Source organism: Microtus oregoni, unplaced genomic scaffold (genome assembly GCF_018167655.1).
Source record: "Microtus oregoni isolate MIOR12 unplaced genomic scaffold, Mior012 000171F_ref0000002, whole genome shotgun sequence".
NCBI classification, from domain to species: Eukaryota; Metazoa; Chordata; class Mammalia; order Rodentia; family Cricetidae; genus Microtus; species Microtus oregoni.
This window is the reverse complement of record NW_024544827.1, coordinates 472,370-486,829: the sequence shown is the minus strand read 5'-3', so window position 1 is coordinate 486,829 and position 14,460 is coordinate 472,370.

The following is a 14,460-nucleotide window of genomic DNA, read 5'->3' as shown; positions in this document are numbered from 1 at the left end:
TCTCTTTACTTCTCAGAAAAGTTGTAGTCCCAATTCAATTAAAAATTAAAGATAACTTTGGAGTTGGAATGTGGCTGTTTCCTTCTCTAAACACAAGCATGTTGTTGGAAGAAAAAAATCAGAGTTTCTGTCTCACATCAGAAGAGCCACCTGGTATAGGACAGAAGAAAACCAAAAATCTAGGAACTATTGTCAAAACTCTGTTATCTCCCCAAAATTCTATTTCTCCCCTTACTTATTTTTGACTCTTTAGTACCTTTCTTTGGCTAAGTAGCTTAAGTATATATTGATAAACTGATAAATAAAATAAATAGATTGGTAGAAAAATAGAGATATATAGATGATAAATAGAAAATAGATGATAGAAAAATAGATCGATAGATACATAGATGATAGAGGATAGATAAGTGATAGACAGATGATAATAGATGTGACATATACTCAGTGGAATAGCATTACTTTTAAACATATTTATCTTACTTGTAATTATTTGTGAGTGTATGTATGTCTATTTTTTTCCTGTATGGCCCTGCCTATGCCTCTCAACAATTCAATGATTTTCTGGGGACCTGAAGGATTTTCTGCACTACTGTCATCCTCTACAACCCACAGAGACAAGGCATTGTGGAAAGAACCAACAGTCCTCTTAAGGAGCTGTTGGCCAGGACTGTCTTGCCAGAGGCTAGGAGAGATCCTCATCTGGCCTTAACAGAGGTTCTTTTCCATATGACTTTCTCAGTTTTGATGACAAGGGGCTCAGCCCAGTTTACAAGCACTGGGCATCTTTGCCCTGGTGATATGCAGAGATCCTATCTCCCTCCAGTGGCAGCCTCCAGCACCCTGCTAACCCTTGGGAGAGGGTATGCTTGTGTTTTTTCTCAGAATGCCACAACACCAATATGGGTCCCAGTAAGAGATGTACATTTAGCCATGGATCAGGCTGCTTCCACCAAGGAGGGAATAAACCAGGATGGGCAATGTACATACTCCCCTTTCTTGCTCTCATTACTCATCCCCAACAAATTGGTTTATTAAGAGCAGAGGTTATGGCCTTTGATGATTCATTTAAAAAAAGTTTGGCATAATATAAAAAAGGATATTGATCCTCCTGGATGTTCATGTATGTATTAATTGGTGGTGTTTTTTTTTTAACTCTTATTCTCCTTAAATGCCTCATGCAGTAAATCCAATACCAGTAGACAGTAACTAAGGTGACTCCAGGTGTTAATGGCTTTTAGGCATCCTTCTGACAGTCCTCCACAGGAGCTTATGCGTGCCTAGTTATTTGTAATTCAAAATGCTATTATTATCTAGTACCCCACACCTTGGCAGTTCTCCAGGAATGAATGCTCTTGGAGGGCTGGTGGTCAGAGGTGGGCATGAGCTTATTTGGCAGGCCAACCTAAGACAGACACAGTCAAGTTGCTGAGCCTCCCTGAGGTGCGGTCAACAAGGTCTAAACAAAGAACTCTGGCTCCCACAGAACATCCTATGTAATAAAGAAAAAGGGTGGATATGTAGGAAGATAAGGCCTACTGGACCAAAAGGAGGCAACCTAGAGTCTGCCTGGAGGTGTCAAAGATCCTGTCTGTGCCTAGCCAATAAGGAGTTACCAAACAGTGTTTCCTGAGTGCCTAGTGACAGGTGCTGTCAGAGGTCCTGATGGTGCCTAGCCAATGAGAGATAAGCATGAGATGTCAGCTATCAATTGTCTCCCAGCCTGGGTATATAAGTGTTTTCACACTGTTAAATAAATGAGCCTGCAGCAAGTCTTCTGCCTGATTCCTGGCATCTATGTTCATTGGTGTTGCACTTTTTCACCCTCTTCCCCCAAGGAAGATGTTAGAACCCAGCAATAGTACAGTATTGTTTTGGCTATCCTGGGTTTTTTGTTCTTCCATATGAAGTTGAGTATTGTTTTTTCAAGGTCTATGAAGAATTGTGTTGGGATTTTGATGGGGGAGTGCATTGAATCTATAGATTGCTTTTGGTAAGATTGCCATTTTTATCATGTTGATCCCACCTATGCAAAAGCATAGGAGAACTTTCCATTTTCTGGTACCTTCTTCAATTTCTTTTTTCAAAGACTTAAATTTCTTGTAATACAGGTCTTTCACTTCTTTAGTTAGTGTTACTCGAAGATATGTTATGTTATTTGTGGCTATTGTTAAAGGCGCTGCTTCTCTGATTTCATTCTCGGGTTCTTTATCATTTGTATATAGGAGGGTTACTGATTTTTTGAGTTGATCTTGTATCCTGCTGTATTACTGAGGGTACTTATCAGTTGTAGGAGTTCTCTGGTAGAGTTTTTGGGGTCATTTATGTATGCTATCATATCATCTGCAGATACTGAAAGTTTTACTTCTTCCCTTTCAATTTGTATCCCCTTGATCTTCTTTTGTTGTCTTATTGCCCTAGCTAGAACTTCAGAACTATGTTGAATAGATATGGAGAGAGTGGACAGCCTTGTCTTGTTCCTGATTTTAGTGGAATTGCTTTGAGTTTCTCTCCATTTAATTTGATGTTGGCTGTGAACTTGCTGTATATTGCTTTTATTATGTATAAATACATTCTTTGTATCCCCAATCTCTCCAAGACCTTTATCATGAAGGAGTGTTGGATTTCGGTGAATGCTTTTTCAGCATCTAGTGAGATGATTGTATGTTTTTTCTTTCAGTTTATTTATATGAGTTACAATGATAGATTTTTACATGTTGAACCGTCCCTGCATCTCTGGAATGAAGCTGACTTGATCATGGAGGATGATTTTTTTTGATATATTCTTAGATTCGGTTTGCCAGTATTTTATTGAGTATTTTTGCATCAATGTTCATGAGGGAGATTGGTCTGTAATTCTCTTTCTTGGTGGAGTCTTTGTGTACTTTCAGTATCAGCATAACCTCAGACTCATAAAAAGAGTTTGGCAATGTTCCTTCTGTTTCTATTATGTGGAACAATTTGTAGAATATAGGTATTAGCTCTTCTTTGAAGTTTTGGTAGAATTCTCTACTGAAACCTGATGTGGGAAGTGATGTATGCTGTGAATATGTTTTGTTGCCATTGGTTAATAAAGAAGCTGCTTTTAGTCAATGACTTATGGAAAAAAACCAGGCAGGAAATAGAAACAGAGATGTAGAGAGAGTAGGCAGAGTCAAGGAGAAACCATGTAGCCATTGAAGGAGAAAGATGTTTGTGGGAGCCTACTGGTACCTTGCTGGTGTGCCCCGACCTTGTGGTGATGCACAGATTAATAGAGATGGGTTAAGATATAAGAGCTAGTTAGCAATACACTTAAGTGATTGGCCAAGTGGTGTTGCAATTAATATAGTTTCTGTGTGATCATTTAGGGTCTGGGTGCCTGGGAAATGAGCAATCAGCCTCTGACTACAGAATGGCGCCCAAACAACTAGGGCTAGCTGCATGGCAAACCACACACTTTAGGTTTGGGTACTTGTATACCTGCTTGGGGTTAGGAGGAAAACAGCATGGCTTAGTATTCCCTGCCTGGTCAGGTTGTGGGATCAGGTTTGCTAGGAGTGCACAGGCAGGAGAGCAAGGCACCCCACTCCGCCACACACAGAGATATTTTCAGGCAATACAAAGTGCTACATGGCTGATTTAGCTTTTACTCAGATAAAGTGTTTGTATGCTACACAGTGCCACCCAGAGTTGAGGTGGTGAGGACAGCTCCTACCTGGCAGTCTCAGAGCTGATGATGAACTACCTCTGATATATTAAAAGCCTGAGGCAGGCAGAATCAGCATCTAGGGTCACTGTGACCAAGCTGATTATCATTTTAAAAGTGTTCCTGGTCAGAAAATTATTACAGATACACAATAAAGGCGGATTCAGATGAAAAAGACCCCTTAATGGGTCACAGTGTTGGATAAATGTACATAGGCTTGGGAGAGAGAAGAGAAATAATATAGACAGATGTAAAGCAAGTAAATGGTTTAAAAAATAAAACAAAGTCTTTAAAGAGACAGAGTACAGATAGTCATAGATTAAAGGAATAAAGAAAAATAAGCCATGTAAGAATAGAATATACACAGAGAGTCTGGATTATGTATATTATTGTGGTTTTTTTGAATTTTCGAGTGAATGAGCTAAGTACAGAGAGATATTTTATTTTATAGGGTGATAAGGTAAACCAACATATATATTTTAAAGATATCTTGACTTCAAAACTGTGGTGAAAGGATATATTGCTTTGGAAAAGAAGCTCTGCTTTTGTTTCCACAGAGGATGAGAACCAGTAGATCCCTTCCAGACTAATGTGGCTCCTGCTTCTGGCTGTTAGACTCTGTTCCTGTTTGTGCAGAGGACTGTTGTCTAGGACAGTAACATGTAAGCTTTCCCCATAAACAAATAACCCTTTTATTATTCATAATTCTGAACTGGTATGAGATTGTTTTGTGACTTACATCATCACCCGGCACCTGAATGTTTGGTTTTAGAACCCCTCAGCCCTGCTGCATGCCACTGGCTTGGAGTGTGCCCGATTTGGCGCGATTCCTCCCTCAGTTGGCTGCAGCCTGTGCATGGAGCCAGCAGTTCATTTGGTTATAGAATTCTTGTGAATCTGCAGCTTTTCTTGCTGCAGTTTGGCCACGGTTCTTTATATTATCTCATTACTCGCCTAAGAGTGGCTTCCAGTTCCTGCATGCTAGCCCCAGTGTCTGTGTCCCACCACTGCACACTGTGCAGAAATTCAGAGGGGATACAAGCTTTCCTGGGTGCCTGCTGTTATCTTGTTATTCCTGTGCTCCTGCAGCTGTTGACTGATCAGGGCCCTCCGTGGTACACACAGTCTGTGATTTCTATTAATATATATTTTTGATCTAAGCATATTTTTCAGCATTTCACACTAAATTCAGATTCAGACCAGTCACATGACTTCAGGTATGCTGCTGGGCCCAGCTGGGTTCATTTTGTAGGTGGCCCATGACACCTACTGGCAGGTAATGGTTTTTCCATCTAATCCAGCTAATTAAACCACAGGTAAGATTTAATATCCAAAATATATCATAAGTTGCTAATTTAAAAGGGAAATATGTCAGACAACCTAACTGTCCAAGGTTTTAATAGCCTCTTTACTTATACCATGTGCGAGGTTTTACAAGACTTATATGATGTCCCTTCTACATCACTATTTTTGATTCTGGGGATTAGTCTTGTCCTCAATATTTTTTTTATTAAAAGTATGGTTTGACAATAGGGCTAGGAATGAAGAATGTTTAGAAATGGTACAGTCTTTCCAGACTGATACCAGGCTTCTCAAGAGACAGGTTGGAAATCTGAAGAAGGATATGACCACTTAAACTAACAAAACTTAGTTAACTGAGGTATTTTTAGAAATGGTATAGACTGGTACCAAACTTCTTGAAAAAGAGGTAGGAAATCTGAAGGAGGATGCAACTGTTTAGGTATTGTTGATTATTTCTTGTACTAGAGGGTTGGGGTGAAAACTATATTTGTTCAAAAAAAGGTATAATAATAGTGAGTAATAGAGTGAATACTTGTGAGCTATTATTATTCATGGATAATTTACATTGGTATAGTTTTTGTATATTGATACAAGTTCAAATGATATTTCTTATTTTTGTTTACATTATTTGTACACCTATGCAAAGTTATTCTGTCAGATTGTATATATGCATGATTTCATCTCTGTTTAGGACATTTTGTATATTGATGCAACTTTTCATGTTGCATTAAATATTACTCCTACCTCTGATTAAGATACTTATATATTGTTTACATTTTGAGGTCACTGTCCTCATTTGTTGCATATTTGTTTACAGATTATTTAATATTCTGACATGAAGTTATAGTCTTTAAGTTATACAGGTATTAATTATTATAGGTCAATAGTTGTTCATGTTTGTTGTACATACAGTCAAGTCAGTTAGGGTCTTTAGATACAAAGAAATTGTTTTATGTCTAGATAGGTAATTTTCAACCACTTCAAGGATATGTGGAACATGGCATTTAAATAATTTAGGGTTTTGTTGACATGAGACATGATTGCTTTTGACCACACCAATCTATTCCTGAGAGAGTGTTGAGCACCAAAGACACTCCACTTGGAGTTTGTTTTCTTCTTGACAAAACTGGCCTTTGGGCAAGGAACTGACAATACCTCAACCACTAACAAGTTACATGGTATCTGGAAATGAATAAACAGGACTGTCAAATCTTGCCAAGATAGGATAAGATGGTTTCGAAAAATTTCCTGCCTCTAAAAATGGTCTCTCAGTTACACTAGGCTTTAGCCAAAGTTGGTTACTTCAACGTTGCAAAATGAAACTTTGGGTGATTGCTCAGGGAGCTAATTGTCTCTGTCATATATTGCTGGCTTTGGAAGCTACTTGATTGTACTTCCTACCTGTTCAAGTAATATTATCTCCCTTCTCAGGCCTTCAATGGGGTTGAAGATTAGGTAGTTGTAGTTACTGTCCTCTTATGATCTAGCCAAGCCATTTCTAATACAAGACTTAGACTCCCTAGGATAGAATGTTTATTAAAACATTTAGCATATGTTCCTTGCTTACTATTGTTTGTACTGGTTGTAATTCTAAATATACTTGATATCTGTTCCTAGTGTATATCGTGTTGTAATGGGTCTGGAACTCTCTTATTTAAACGAAAGGGGGAGGTGCTGTGTGAGCACATTCTGCTCCTTCAGCCAATAGCCTTTAAGGTACCAGCCCACTTAGATGTGGTAAAAGCAGCAGTAAACATGTGCCCTCTCTCTTGTTTACGGCTCCCGCTTCCAGCTGTTAGATTCTGTTCCTGTTTGTGCAGAGGACTGTTGTCTAAGACAGTGATCTGTAAGTTTTCCCTTAAATAAATAACCCTTTATTATTCATAATTCTGAACTGGTGTGGGATTGTTTTGTGACTTATGTCATCAGCCATCTATAATAGTCAAGTTTGTAGTCATGTCAATTAGGTTTTCTAGATGTATAGATAAATATTTCAGATGGATAGGCATTCTTCAAACCTTTCAAGGACATACAGAATATGGCATTTAGAATGTTTAAGAACTTAGGAATTTTCATGACATTGAGACACATATGCTCCTGGCAGCACAAATTTCTTCAAGAGGATGATGGTCATCGGAGAGACTCCTTATGGAGTTTGTTAGCCATTTGGGAAAGAAAATTCTCTTGCCTGGACTGCTTGATGTTATGCTGTATGAACTGGACATGCAGGACCCACAGAAAAATAATGATTGAACTTGCCTAAAATTTGTAACATGAGGGCCTGCTTGGTGGGGTTTCTGTCCTGTCCATTTCCTACAGTCTTTAGGTCCCAAAGAAAATCACACAGAAATCTACATATGTTATAAACTAATTGGCCCATTAGGTCAGGCTTTGTATTAGCTCTTATAACTTATATTAGCCCATTATTCTTATCTATGTTAGCCACATGGCTTAGTACCTTTTTCAGTGGGATAGGTCACATCTTGCTTCTTTCGTGGTCTGGGCAGGACTGGGGAGAGAGCTTCCTTCTTCCCAGAATACTCCTGTTCTCGTTGCCCCACCTCTACTTCCTGTCTGGTTTTCCTGCCTATACTTCCTGCCTGGCTACCAGCCAATCTGTGTATTTAAAACATAATTGACAGAATACAGAATTGTTCCAAACTATTCCCCCCTTTTTTATATAAAAAAGATCATCTGTAATCCATTTTCTTTGGAATGTGGGCATAGTTTTCCAGGCTACTTCTGGCTGGTTCAGGGTGCTGATAATCTTATGGGGACCTAAAGAAAATTTAGAATTATGATTTCAAATACTGACTGGAGTATCCTGTGAGTCTTGATCACCTCAGGCAGCAGTCTTGAATCTGTTCTGGATGTAGAACTCAGACATCTGGGCCATCAGTTCCTACCAGAGATTTCTCAGGTAGTCTTCCTTGATCAATCCTGATTTTTATTAACCCAGAATGAATGCACAGCCTCTCATTTCCTGTGGAAACAAAAGCAAATCCTCTTCTTCAAAGTAACATACCTTTTGACTTCAATTTTGAAGTCAAGGTATTTTCAAAATACCCATTGTGAATTAATCCAGCAGCATTTAAAAGAAAATATCTTTTAGCAGTTGTTGCTCCTTTCTCAGCATTCAAACAATTCAAAGACAGCATAATAACATACAGTATCAAGATTCTCTGTGTATTTTTCATCTTTATGTGGCTTTATTTTAAACTCTGTTTCTTTTATTTTACTTTTATTTTTGAGATAGGTTCTCTGTTGGCTGTCCTGGAACTCCCTCTGTAGACCAGGCTGTCTTTGAACTCACAGAGATCCACCTGCCTCTCCCTCCCAAGTGTTGGGATTAAAGGTGTGTGCTACCACACCTTGAACTCACAGAGATCTGTCTGCCTCTGCCTCCCAAGCATTGGGATTAAAGGTGTGTACCACCACACCCAACTACTCTCTTTCTTTTTTATTTTAAGGATTTTAACCTTTTTTTCTTCCAATCCTGCATTTATTTTTAACATACAGTAAACCATTTAGAGGTGTTTTTCTTTGAATCTCTCTTTACTGTATATCTCTCTTTTTCTGATTACATGAGTCTTTGATTTACTTTTTTTTTTTTTTTTGGTTTTTCGAGACAGGGTTTCTCTGTGGTTTTGGAGCCTGTCCTGGAATTAGCTCTTGTAGACCAGGCTGGCCTCGAACTCACAGAGATCCGCCTGCCTCTGCCTCCCGAGTGCTGGAATTAAAGGCGTGCGCCACCATCGCCCGGCGAGTCTTTGATTTACCAAGCAATATGGGTAGGCTTAAAGCCATGGCTTTGACTGCTGGATCCAGCCCCTTTCTGCGATTCCAGCCTCATGGCAGAGGTACTGGCTGTAGCCATGTTTACTGCCACAGCCCTATAGCGTTTCAAGGTCCCTGCCAGCAAGCAAGCTGCAGCAGTGTGCTCACAAACCACACTCAAATGCTCTGTAGTCAGATTGCCTGCCTGAAAGAGTCAGAGTTTGCCCTGGCTGGACGGCCCAGAAAGCTGGCATTTTAAAACAGTGTGGCTTTTTTCCTGGTATGGCTGAAAACCAAAAAGCATGTGGTCAGCTTTTCATCAACACTATGTAAGTGTTTCGTGGAAGGACCTCTTAAAGGAGCTGCAAGGTTTTGCAGCTAATGCTGAGTCAGGAAGCCTCTCTTAAATGAGAGTGCTTGCCTCTAGCAAGCAGAGCAGACCCAAGAAATTGCTGCTCCCAAGAAGCCATGCTTTACTCTATTCTTTTCTGCCCAGAATTACTTCCCACACTCTGTCAGGCTTTATGTGGATGCAGTTGTCCACGTGGGCACCACTCCGTTGTAGAAGGAGCAGGCTGTGTCCTGCTGACTGGCTATCTTAGCCCTGAAATAACCACACAGAAACTGTATTCAGTTAATTACTGCCTGGCCCATTATCTCCAGCCCCTTATTGGCTAACTCTCACATATTAGTTTAACCCATCTCCATTAATGTGTATCGCCACTTGACTGTGGCTTACTGGCATGAGTCTAACCAGTGTCTGTCTTGGGCAGGAGAATCATGGTGTCTGCCTGTCTCTGCTTTCTTCCTCCTAGAATTCTGTTCTGTCTTCCCCGCCTACCTGAGTTCTGCCCTATCAACTAGGCCAAGGCAGTTTCTTTGATAACCAATGAAAGCAACACAAATACAGAAGGGCCTCCTACACCAAAAGTAAGACTGTCCTTCAGGGTTTCTTCTTCATGAAAGAGTCTGCCAAACATTCTGCAGGACACAGAAGAAAATGACTTACAAACTGCCAATATAGGTGGAACTGTCTTTGAAATTTCCTGCTTTATGGAAAAGTCTTCCATATACTATGGACCTGTATGCTGAATATGGGTGTCCCAATATTACAAAAGAATTTTGGGTGACAGTCCAGTAGCCCCAAAGTTACAAAAGAACTTTGAGTGACAGTTCAGGAAGCAAGATGTCTCTGTCAATTCTAGAATTTTAGAAGTTGCTTACTGTTTACGTAGGTAATAGCATATCCTTCTGGAGTCTTTATGGAGTTGAAGAATAGACAGTTATAATTATAATTTTCCTTAGTTATGATAAAAGATTAAGTAGATATAAATATTGTGACTGTAATTCTTGCTTGATACCTATTTTGTTATATGCAACTTTACTATGTTAAAGTTAAAGCCTTCCTTTTTATTTAGACAAAAAAAAGAAGAGATGATATAGGAGGTGATATATGCTGTGAATATGTTTTATTGCCATTGGTTAATAAAGAAGCTGCTTTGACCAATGGTTTAACAGAGTAAAACCAGGTAGAAAATCCAAACAGAGTTGTAGCAAGAGAGTAGGTGGAGTCAAGGTGATGCCATGTAGATGCTAGAGGGAAAAGATGCTCGCATCCCAGTACCAGTAAACCATGAGCCTCATGGTAAAATGTAAAATAATAGAAATGGATTGATTTAAGATATAAGAACTAGCTAGAAATATACCTAAGTGATTTATCAAGCAGTGCTTTAATTAATATAATTTCTGTGCCATTATTCTGGGTCTGGAAGGATGAGAAATGAACAAGCAGGCTCTGACTACAGAAACCATCCAGCCCTGGGTTTTTTTGGTTGGAAGGCTTTTGATGACTGATTCTATGTATTTTATGTAGGCTTGATTTGTTGGATATAAACTTTTTTAGGTTGTTTATGTTGTAGAAACTTTCTCTTTCTCCTTCAACCACACAGATAATTTCACTGTGTATATTAATCTATGTTGGCTGTCACATTTTTTTATGACTATTACCTTTTATGACATTTAACAATTGCTTTGAGATCCTCTGACTGTCAAATTTCCCATTGAGAAAACAGCTGCTATTCTGATGGGTTTTCCTTTATATGTGACTTGTGCTTTTTCTCTTACAGATTTTAGTACATTTTATTTGTTATATATACTTAGTGATTTAGCTATTATATGTTGTGGGGATTTTCCTTTTTGATGTTGTCTATTGTAATGGTGTAAACGAATTCAGACAGATTGTAAAAATATATACAGCTTTAATGGAGGAATAGACTTACAGAACCACCGTTCCGGCGGAGACCAGGAAAGCAGAAGCAAGTGCTGCGAGCATGTTCGCCAGATTTATAGGTAAACATTAGCCTGAGGCAAACACGCCCCTTAAGGGGCGGGACTCATCCCTACAGTCTATTTTGTGTTTTGTGTGCTTCTTGTATTTGTATGGATGTGCCTTTCACTAGTTTGCTGAATGTTTTTTCCATGATCATGTTGAAGCTATGATCTATGCCACTAACTTGGGATTCATCTATGCCTATATGTCAAGTTGGGAGCCTAGGCCTCTGCCCTTCACATCTATCCCAGCCCCCAGGCCTGGTCTGGACTCCAAATCCCAGGGAGGGGTTAGGACCACTCCCCAGGGTACTTAAGTGATCTCCCAAAAAAAGAACGCATGGTCTTCCTTTCTTCCTCCTGGGGGTCACGTTTCCACAGCTTCCCAGTTCCCCCTTGGGGCCGCCTGAGAGCACAGATCTCCCATTAAACCTGGATATTTCTTAATTTCGCTTGTTTTGATTTGGCTTGATTGGGAATTTTGTGTCGGCAGGGAGCTCATGTTAGGAAATATTCCTAAAATTTTGTAAGTTCCACCGAGATAGGGCAGGCCCTTTCCATGTGTCAGGCCACGTGTTGAAAGGCCCCTAGTCTACACTTTGAGGTCTCTATGCCACACTTAAAACTGGCTTCTGGGCTACAGCAGCTGCGTCTTGGTGAGTCCCTTTTCTTGGCTATGCTATAGGGTTTGGGGGTTACCCATTTGTACTTATTTTTGTCGTTTTTGGATTCCTGCTGAAGTTGTGAGCTCACGTCGGGAATTCGAGTCCCAGGGTGCGGTCAGTCCCATGGAATCAGGCTTGGCTGAGGCGGAGATCTGTTTGTCCTGGGACACCGGGCATCCAATCTCTATGGCCCCTTTTGGACTTAAAAGCCATTTTGGAGGATGCCCTGAAATGGACTTAGGCCTTGTGATTGGACATAGACTCTAAAATGGGCACTTACAGTTCAAAGCCATGTCTGCTGTTGCCCATGTAAGCCTCTTACAAAAATCTTTTAAAATTGATCCTGTCTGATACAAATAAACAGAGCTTACATATATATGTCCATGGCTTTTGGGCTCTGTGCTCTTGCCTCCCACTTACTAGCCCCCCACTTACTAGCCAGTGTCTCACAGCACCAGAGGCACTGGCCTCTCCCCCACTCCCTCCAGTCCATACTTCCCAACCCCCTCCTGTGTAACAACATTCTTTTCCCTCCCTTTCCCAATTCGGAGGTTCAAGGTCAACTTCCACCTTCCCCTCCCCCTCCTACCTCACTGTTCCACTCCTGGACCCCCTCTGCACACTGGGTTATCCCCTCCCATGCTCCCTTTTCTCTTCCAAATCTCTCTCAGGTAGAAAAGCAGCTAGGTTCCTTTTCTACTAATTATTCTGCTTCCTCAGTCAGTACTAGATATTAGGAAAGAGTTTAAAAAAAAAGGTTGATGATAGTCCCCAAACTCCTATATGGTAATTGGTGAAAATGGCCTTTAAAGTTTTTAATGTGAGAGAGGAATCAGCTGAGTCTTCCCAATAGACAAAGTTACAACAATCTATAGGCCTTAGCAGCTGCCCTAAGGTCACAGGAAGGGGAACAAGGGAAGCCAACCACAGGGCTCAATCAAGTGTGGCCTAAATGGTCACGTACGATATTGCACTACACCTGCTCTATCTACCAGCAACCTAGACACTGGAAATCACAATGCCCCCATGCAGGCTTGTCCTCTATGCCAAGCCATGGAAATCCGGCCTCATCACCATTGGCAAGTGAAACTGTATACCTATAATTCAAAGGTTTGTTTGTTTTCATGGTGTCCCACATTTTCTTAGTTTGTTTCATTTGTTTTTTATTTTTCTTTTCTTTTGTTCTAATACCTCCACTTTATCTTCTAGTCTTGATATTTTATCTTCTGCTTGATTAATTCTACTTGTAAAGTTTTCTTTTGAGTTTTCTAGTTGAGTTACTGGGTCTTTCAATTTTACCTTAAGTCTCCTAATGGCATTAGAAGGAAAACTTTAACCCAAAGAGGTTAACTATACCCACAAAATCACAGGCAATAAGTAATCTCAAACCAGCAAAACCCAAAGACAGGAAACACATCACACACACACACACACACACACACACACACACACACACACACACACACACACAACCACCATCACCAACAACTACAAAAAATAACAGAAATTAAGAATCATTGATATCTTTCGGTATCAATGGTATCAATTACCCAGTAAAAAGACACAGACTAACAGAATGGTTGCGTCACATTGAAGTTGGACAAGGCAAACCAACAGAAAGCATAAAGCACCAAAAGAAGGTACAAGAATCACAGACCCAGTCATTCACACATTCAGAAATCCCATAAAAGCATTAAGCTGAAAGCTATAATATATACACAGAGGACTTGGGACAGAACCACGTAGGACCTGTGCTTGCTGCTTCAGTCTCTGTGAGTTCATATGAACTTTGCTTAATTGATTAGAGGGACTTGTTCTCCTGCTTTCCTCCATCCCCTCTGTTTCCCATACCCCTGCCTCCTCTTTCAAAGGGTTTATTCCTTGAGCTCTAAGGAAAGGCATTTGATGGAGACATCCCAATTAGAGCTGAGTGTGCCAAGGTCTCTCTCTCTGCAATATATCTGGCTACGGCCACTACATTTGTTCCCTTCTGCTGCAGGAGGAAGCCTCTCTGATGATGACTGAATAAGGCTCTGATCTATAAGTATAGCAGAATATCATTAGGAGTCACTTTATTTTTACTCTCTATTTTTTTAAGAACAGAATTATTTGGTTTAACCCTAGGTCTCTGGGTTATTTAGTCTCTCATTCTTGGTTGCCCAAGCAGTGTGTGGTTACATCTCATGGAGAAGGCCTTAAGTCAAATCAAACATTGGTTGGTTACTCCCACAAACTTTGTGCCATCATCGCCCTAGCATATTTTACAGGTAGGTCAGAATGTAGATCAAAGGGCTTGTGGCTGGATTGGTGTTTACAGTTCACGTTAGATAACCCTCAGAGTACTTCCCATACCAAAGACACTGAGACACGAGAGTGAAGGTTCTATATAGCACTAGCTTGACCTCTCCATGTTCAATGAGTTGTGTAGTTGATGGCCTTGATGTCACTTTGTGGAGAGCAACCTATTGTCTTGGCAATAGCCTGGGTTTCTTGGGGATTTCCATGTGACTCCCTTGAACAACAACTCTATTAGATGTATCCTAGGAGGGGGAAGGGGGAAGAGGCAGAGGTGGAGGCAGGCAGGGGGATTGGGGGAGGCAGGGGAGGAGGGACAGAAATCTGGGGCTAGGAACTGGCTGCCACTGTGCTCTGCTTAGATGTTGGACTCAGTGTGTAGGGGGTGGGGGATGGGGGTGTTCCACT